This window comes from Lactuca saligna, chromosome 3 (assembly GCF_052625555.1).
Source record: "Lactuca saligna cultivar CGN05327 chromosome 3, ASM5262555v1, whole genome shotgun sequence".
NCBI classification, from domain to species: Eukaryota; Viridiplantae; Streptophyta; class Magnoliopsida; order Asterales; family Asteraceae; genus Lactuca; species Lactuca saligna.
The window spans coordinates 146,693,868-146,701,335 of NC_136419.1; the positions used below are offsets into that span (position 1 = coordinate 146,693,868).

Consider the following 7,468-nt stretch of genomic DNA (forward strand, 5'->3'; position numbering starts at 1 on the left):
TCAAGGGGGAGTGATGATTATTCAAGGGGGAGTTTGTATTTGGAAGATTATTCTTATTTCTCTCGCTTTGAAGATCCCATGTACTGATGATTCTCACAATTTAGGGGGAGAAATGCCAAGAAGATCGGAAATCGTGATCTTCATCAGTTTCAACATCTAGGGGGAGATTGTTGAGTATTTGAGATATTGAAACTGATATGGCATATTTGGTTATTTAGGGAAGCCTTTTTAGGGTTAATCATTTTATGATTCCCTGCAGTGCCTTTACAGTAGAAGTTCTTAATCGAGCTCTGCTAAGGCATTGGTTTTATATTAGGCATTTATTTTCTATTTATGGTAGATATTTATTGTTCCCTATAAATAATCATTAGGTTTACTTTTGGAAAAAGCTTTTTACGAGATTAGGGTTTTTCTCTGTACGTTCATGAGATAATCAATATACAAAAACCCTTTATCAGATTACTTGCATATTATGGTGATTGATTCTTGATTGTTCATGATATTCCGCATTCGTCATCTCAGATTCAATCTCAACATAAAGAATTCAAGAAATTTTATTTTGAGGTTTTTGACGTAAGTTAAAACTTAAATACAAAGTTTGGGAAATTTTAAAACAAATTTCATTTAGTTTTGAAAATTTAGTCTTTGGAACATCTTCTAAAATGTTAGTTTTAACATTTAAAAAATGAAAATTTTCCACTTTAATTTCTATTTTACAAAATGATTCATGGAATTTTGAATTTTCCAAGAAAATATTGTAACTTATTCAAAACCAAACTTTTGACACATTATTAGCATAATTCTCTTGTATAATATAAGTATACTGGTATTAGATTTTGTCACACCCCGACCGACGGCGGAAATCGCCGGGGTTGCGACGTTATACAATTGGATCACAGTCAACCACATATATCGAATACATAATATATTTGAAACAATATTTTACAAACCTTTAAGTTTCAGAATTGAAATTACATCTTCATATTAAACACACAACGGTAAACAAGTTAAGACTATTACCAAAAGAAAGGAACTATAATTTCCTTAGAACCGATGTCCTATCTCCGACTTCTTAGTTACCTGAGAATACACATTTTTAAAATACGTCAACAAAAATTGTTGGTGAGTTCCACAGGTTTTGAGTTCATGAGCTTTATAAAAAGAAATCTTTATAAAACGTGGAATGTTTAAAAAAATAAGTTGTGCAAAACATGGTCAACAATGTTACCGATCAGCTTGTGTGAGACCTGATACTTGAAATCCGATACGAGTATCCATGTAAAAATATTTATGATAAAAGTAAATATTAACATATTTTTGTGGAGCAAAATATTAAATATTTATATAAATAAATACTACCAATCGGTTTAACAATCTACAAACATTATGTATACTACATACTCTCTTTATAAAATGTGAAATGTTTAACAAAATATGTTGGGCAAAACATGATCAACAATGTTACTGAGACCGGTTACTTGAAATCCAATACGATTATTCATGTTAAAATACTTATGATAAAAGTAAATATTAACATATTTTTGTGAGACAAAATATTTAGTGTTTGTATAAATAGACACTAATAATATGTTTAACAATCTACAAACAATATTTGTACTATATACTCTCTTTATAAAACATGGAATGTTTAACAAAATAAGTTGGACAAAACATGATCAACAATGTTACTGAGACAGGATACTTGAAATCCAATACGAGTATCCATGTTAAAATATTTATGATAAAAGTAAATACGAACATATTTTTGTGAAGCAAAATATTTAGTGTTTGTATAAGTAGACACTAACAATATATTTAACAATCTACAAACAATATTTATACTACATACAAACTCATCATAGTTTGTATTAGTATATTTGTATCCCTGATGTTGTTATAATACTCAATTGTTTGAGTTTGAAGACTTTTTGTTTTAATGCTTAATAATATAAAGCTACCAAAGTTCTATCGGGACAACGGTCGTATGTGTCCATTATACGATCGGGACAACGGTCGTATGTGTCCCAATACGAGTTTAAACAATACGTCGACTGTAAGTGACCATAACAATTGTTTAGACAGTACTCCGACTGTAAGTGACCATATATATGTTTAGACAGTACTCCGACTGTAAGTGAATAACAAAGTTTATACAGCACCCCGGCTGTGAGTGACCAAAATCGACATAGTCCAAATCATCACATCTTATGAGGTTTTCAACATGATCATATTAGAAATACTTGTTATAATTACACTTTTGTAACTATTAAAGTATGTGTGAACTAAACAATATCATAATCGGTGTACTTCTTATTTATCACAACACTTTGTATATATATTTGAAAGTCCAAACAGCAAGATAAATCAAAAAGGGCAATTCTGTCCATGTTTTTAGAAAAATCATAGAAAAATTATCATAAGTCGAAATCTGGATCCGTAAACTCTAAAAGTTTAGAAAATGAGTCTAATTTGTCCATAATTTTTATCCTAAGCTTAAGTGGTTCCTAACCTGAGAGAAAATGCTCATTTTTATAGACATGTCCGAAAATGTTCTGAAATGATAGACAGTTTTGTAAAAATCATTATAAATTGTAGAAAAATCGTATGAATGCGTGCGAGTAGTACTTAGAAAGGTATAAACATGAACTACTTCCATATTGTACAGTTTTGAAATCTATCGAGTTTAAGGAGGGCAAAACAGTCCGTGAACAGACCATAACTTTACTGTGAAAAGCTGAAATTTGAGTTTAGATATGTTTAGTGACATAACTTGTATTTTTAGTTAGTAAAGCCTTTAAATCTTTCAATTATAACTTGTTTAGTGTGTATTCTCCCCCAAAACTTGTAAAACATAAAAGAGCGGCCGTAGAAAACTCACTTTTGTCGCGTAGAGTTATTCGGGTTGAGAATGGTTCGTGTGGTTTCCGGTTCCACACAAGTTTGCGATTCGAGTATTCGTTTGGATGTCTTAACACATAAAGACATATATTTACATGTATTTTAGACTTTTATCATTTCATAAATCATTTAAAATCAGTGGGTTGGATGATAAAAAGAAAGAGTAGAAATCAAGAATATACCTAGCTTCAACTTGGATCAAAAGTATGTTGCCAAAAGGTGGTGCAATAACACAAGCTTTTAGAGAGGTAAAGGGTAACTTTCTTAGGGGTTTTAAGTGTTTGAAAGTAGTTACATATGGTCTACTTTGAATCTCGAAAATGGGCAGAAAAATGGAGGACTTTTGGGTGTTAGTTTGATGCTCGAAAACAGCTACTGTTTTGGCTATGTTGCTGTCACGAAAATTTCACAGCAAAAGGGTAAGATAAGAATAGTTTAGCCACTGATTTGAGTCCCTAATTTAGAGTAGCAAAACAACTAACTTCCAGAGGTATTTGGTGGTGAAAATATCAAGCAAAAGCAAGGTGTAGATGGGTGAAATGGTGGCTGAAACACCAAGGGACAGCAGCCCCTTTAAGGTTCACGGTTTTGTGGAGTTGGAAGGAAATTTGTGTGGTTGAAAATGGGATGAACTTTGGAGCTTTTCCCTGGATTATTTGCTGGAGAATGGAAGGAGAAATGAGAAGATATTTCCAGATTATGAATGAGGAGAGAGGATAAGAAGAGAAGAAGATAAGATGGAATCAATTAGGCTAGATTGTGATGGAATAGGTAAATGATGAGATTTGATCTCCTAGCCTACTTGGTCTCCTAGTTGGTTAAAGATAGAATTAGTTAACTAACTAACTATTAGTTACTTAGTTATTTGGAGGTTCTAGTCATGGAGATGGAAGATGTTAATCTCGAAAATTAGAAGAGGGATTAAGAAGTATTCTTAGTAAAATCTCTTAAGTGATTAAGCACTTATTAGTTAAGTTGGCACTTATGTAAACCATTTCTCTTATCTTAATTGATTTAGTCATCATATTCCTTATATAAAATCACTTTAAGTCATAACCCATAACTACTCATCTACTAGATAATAATACATATGTACAAATACATACATGTATACTTAGTATAAAATAACAATGTAGTTTTTGTGTATTTGAACTTAAATGTTTATGTTTTATTATTTTTATTCAAAAACACTTAAATACATTCTAATTATGCCTTATAATAATTCATTTTATATTTTTATTTATTTAAATATAAAATTTATTGACCAATGTATAATTTCGCGACATTTAACCGGTTAACGGTATCGTTAAACACGTTTTGTCACTTCGGTTCGTATATTTGTCAAATTTAGATCCTTCACAACTACTAAGCACAAGTTTTACACAAAATTTAACTTACTCATCAACTAGAGACATGTTGATACAAAAATTAAGTTTGTTGTATTCAAATGACGTTATATGCTAATTTTCACAAACCGGTGATGGTTCGTTGTCATACATCGTAACGAAATTTATCATGAGTTACTTGTTTTATATTTCACAAGAACTTATCAAATTTAAAATATGTTAAATTCCTTCAACCAATTTTGGTAATATATATATATTGCATAATAATCAAAACATCACATTGTACGATCGTTCATATTTTTACCAATTGTTACATTCTCCCCACGTTAAAAGAATTTCGCCCCGAAATTCAACTTGTAGACAGGATATCACTAAACAATTGGGGGTATTTATTTTTCATTTGATCCTCACGTTCCCATGTGAATTCTGGTCCTTGCTGAGAGTTTTAACAAACTTTCACGATAGCAATACGACTTTGTTTTAAATGCTTCACTTCTCGATCCATAATTTCCATAGGTTCTTTTACGAAGTGGAGTTTCGGGTTTAGTTGTATCTCATCGAGAGGTATTATGTTGGTGTTGTCGGACAGACACTTTGTTAGGTCGGATACATGGAATATGTCGTATACTTTGCGTAGTTCTTGAGGTAGCTTTAGTCGATACACAACAGGACCAATTCTGTTAAGAATTTCGAAAGGTCCATTGTATCTTGGGTTAAGCTTTCCACTTTTGCGAAATCGAATCATACCCTTCTAGGGTGAGACATTTAGCATCACTCCATCTCCAACTTGGAATTCTAGTGGTTTACGCCTTATATCAGCATAACTTTTTTTTGTTCGTCACACGTTGCCTTAAGTCGATCCTTAATTCGAATGATCTTCTCGGTCGTTTCATGGAATATCTCTGGCCCAATACATAATGTGTTATTTATGTGTGCTCGGGCTAGTTGGGTATCCCCGACCTCTGCCCAACATATAGGCGATCGACATTTGCGTCTGTATAAAGCTTCGAATGGTGCGGTAGACGAGTATCCCAATAATTTCCACAGTCAATTACACAAGACCATAGCATATCTTCTAGGGTCTGAATGGTTTGTTCACTTTGACCATCTGCCTGTGGGTGGTAAGTTGTGCTCATATCCAAGCGGGTTCCTAGGGATTTGTGAAGTGAGTGCAAGAACTTTGACGTGAACCTACTATCCCTATCCGAGGTAATAGAAGTTAGCACTCCATGAATCTTGACAATTTCCCTGAGACATGTTCTCGTCAGATTTTCTATTTTGTTGGCTTCCTTGATTGGTAGGAAATAGGAAGACTTAGTTAATCTATCAACCACTACCCAAATAGTGTCATAACTACTAGGAGTCTTGGGTAGTTTTGTGATAAAGTCCATTGCAATTTGCTGCCATTTCAACTCGGGAATCTCAGGCTGTTGCAGTAATCTCGAGGGCTATTAGTATTTTGCCTTGATTTTAAAGCAAGTCAGGCATTTTCCCACTTACTTGGCTATCTCAGGCTTCATATTAGGCCACCGATATAATTTTTTTTTCAGATCTAGATACATCTTGTCGGAGCTAGGATGTACATAATAACTTGATTTGTGAGCTCCATCCATGACCAAGCTTCTAATGTTACCAAACTTTGGTGTCCAAATTATATTCATGAAATAATGAGTTCCATCATCTTTAAGCTTGAAATGTTTATCCATTCCCCGTAAAGTTTCTTCCTCAACATTTTCTTCTTCAGAACATCTAGTTTAGCTTCACGAATCTGGGTAACACCCCGACCGACGGCGGAAATCGTCGGGGTTTCGATAATTAGTAATGTATTTTCGTGGTACATGATCCCTACGTGGTCCTTATATAATCGCATTGTGCATACACGTCGTATAAAAATCAAGACCGAATAGACAGCCGAATAAGTGATTCTACCTTAAGCCCACAACCAAACAAGGAACAGGAAGTGAAGAGGACTCATAAATTCTAAGTCTGTAGAATCTTAATTATATACAGCCTTGATGTATACACCTAGCAAGCCTAAATTACCAACAAGGGTACTTAGTTTCTATATGAATGACGTGACTATTCTGGGTGAAAAGATAATTGGTGATCCCTACCTGGTCCTTTTACAATCGCCATGTGCATACACATCATATATAATCAACATCGAATAGATGGTCAAATAAGTGATTCTACCTTAAGCCCACAACCAAACAAGGAACAGGAAGTAAAGCGGAGTCACAAATTCTAAGTCTATAGAATCTTAATTATATACAAACTTAACGTATACACCTAGCAAGCATAAATTACCAACAAGGGTACTTAGTTTCTATATGAATGACGTGACTATTCTGGGTGAGAAGATAATTGGTGATCCCTACCTGGTCCTTTTACAATCGCCATGTGTATACACATCATATATTATCAACATCGAATAGACGGTCAAATAAGTGATTCTACCTTAAGCCCACAACCAAACAAGGAACAGGAAGTAAAGCGGAGTCACAAATTCTAAGTCTATAGAATCTTAATTATATACAACCTTAACGTATACACCTAGCAAGCATAAATTACCAACAAGGGTACTTAGTTTCTATATGAATGACGTGACTATTCTGGGTGAGAAGATAATTGGTGATCCCTACCTGGTCCTTTTACAATCGCCATGTGCATACACATCGTATATAATCAACATCGAATAGACGGTCAAATAAGTGATTCTACCTTAAGCCCACAACCAAACAAGGAACAGGAAGTAAAGCGGAGTCACAAATTCTAAGTCTATAGAATCTTAATTATATACAACCTTAACGTATACACCTAGCAAGCATAAATTACCAACAAGGGTACTTAGTTTCTATATGAATGACGTGACTATTCAGGGTGAGAAGATAATTGGTGATCCCTATCTGGTCCTTCTACAATCGCCTAGTGCATACACATCATATATAATCAACATTAAATAGACGGTCGGATAAGTGATTCTACCTTAAGCCCACAACCAAACAAGGAACAGGAAGTAAAGTGGAGTCACAATTCCTAAGTCTATAGAATCTTAATCATATATAGCCCTAACGTATACGCTTAGCATGAATAGATTACCAACAAGGGTACTTATTTGATTATTGCAATATCTACCGTGTAAGTTTCATGAAGTTGGTGAAATTCATGTTTTTGTCGTGTTTTGAAGCTTATGGTCGATAAAGCTCTTATCGGCACCAATATTA

At 33.7% G+C, this 7,468-nt stretch overlaps 1 long non-coding RNA gene across 1 annotated transcript; it reads right to left on the minus strand.

The window, feature by feature from the left end:
- Positions 1-977: 977 nt before the first annotated feature.
- On the minus strand, positions 978-3,557 carry LOC145033982 (uncharacterized). Its single transcript, XR_013677811.1, has 3 exons — positions 3,081-3,557; positions 2,879-2,967; positions 978-1,080 (listed from the first exon to the last, which is right to left on the minus strand). It is a non-coding gene; the product is annotated as an uncharacterized LOC145033982 (long non-coding RNA).
- Between the last annotated feature and the right edge of the window lie 3,911 nt (positions 3,558-7,468).